The sequence below is a fragment of the Silene latifolia genome, chromosome 4, assembly GCF_048544455.1.
Source record: "Silene latifolia isolate original U9 population chromosome 4, ASM4854445v1, whole genome shotgun sequence".
Taxonomy (NCBI): domain Eukaryota; kingdom Viridiplantae; phylum Streptophyta; class Magnoliopsida; order Caryophyllales; family Caryophyllaceae; genus Silene; species Silene latifolia.
Window position 1 is genome coordinate 36,575,938 of NC_133529.1, and position 1,009 is coordinate 36,576,946.

Sequence of the window (1,009 nt, forward strand, 5' to 3'; positions counted from 1 at the left end):
TACACCACCACATTTAACCGGTAATTTCATTGCCAAATCCGCATTCATACAATTAGTTGAGAGAAGTCAATTTGGAGGGATGCCTAGTGAAGACCCTCATTCACATACGGAGACTTTTTGTGACTATTGTGATGCAATATCTCAAACCGGAGTTACTCAAGACCAAATCCGATGGGTATTGTTTCCTTTTTCTTTGATCGGTACCGCAAAGGAATGGTTGAAGAGCCTAGACAAGGCTACCCTTGGTATTGATTCATGGAAGAAGTTAGCACTTGCCTTCTACAAGAAATTATATCCTCTGGAGAAGACTAATATGTTGAGAGCCCAAATCACCGGGTTCAAGCAAAGGGATGAGGAATCATTATATGAAGCATAGGAGAGATTTAAGGACACTTGTCATTCTTGTCCACACCATGGGCTTAGTGAGTGGTTCCTTGTGCAACAATTTTGGAACGGCTTATATGAAGACTCCCGCAATATTCTTAATATGGGATCCAATGGGATGTTTACCGAAGTTGATGACAATCAAACATGGGCCAAAATCGAAGAGATGGTAGTTCATAATTCCCAATATAGTAGGCCCCGAAAGGCCACTAGAGGAGGAAAGCATGAGGTATATTCCATCACTCAATTGGGTGCTCAACTAAGTGCTCATATCGACACCATCAATTTGAAGTTTGAGAAGGCCATGGCTAAGCTTGATGAAGCTTCCAAATCACCCAAACAACATGTTAATGCTATGGTGGCATCATCCTCAATCCCCAGTGGAGTATGTAAAAGTTGTGGAACCTTGGGACATGACCAAAATGAATGTAGGGGAACAAATGAACAAGTTAATGCTTTCCAAGCATACAAGAATGGCACCCCTTATTCCAACTAATACAATGAGAATGTTGGAGTATTTGTCCTCCACAATAGTGCATGATAATATTATTAAATCTCATTAAGGAATATGCATGGGATATTAATTGGCAATACTAGTCCGCTGATCAACGTATATCAGTAACGG

The 1,009-nt window shown here is 40.6% G+C and overlaps 1 non-coding gene across 1 annotated transcript; it reads right to left on the bottom strand.

Moving 5' to 3' along the window:
* Positions 1–313: 313 nt before the first annotated feature.
* Positions 314–420, bottom strand: LOC141653960 (small nucleolar RNA R71). Its single transcript, XR_012547547.1, has one exon. It is a non-coding gene; the product is annotated as a small nucleolar RNA R71 (small nucleolar RNA).
* Between the last annotated feature and the right edge of the window lie 589 nt (positions 421–1,009).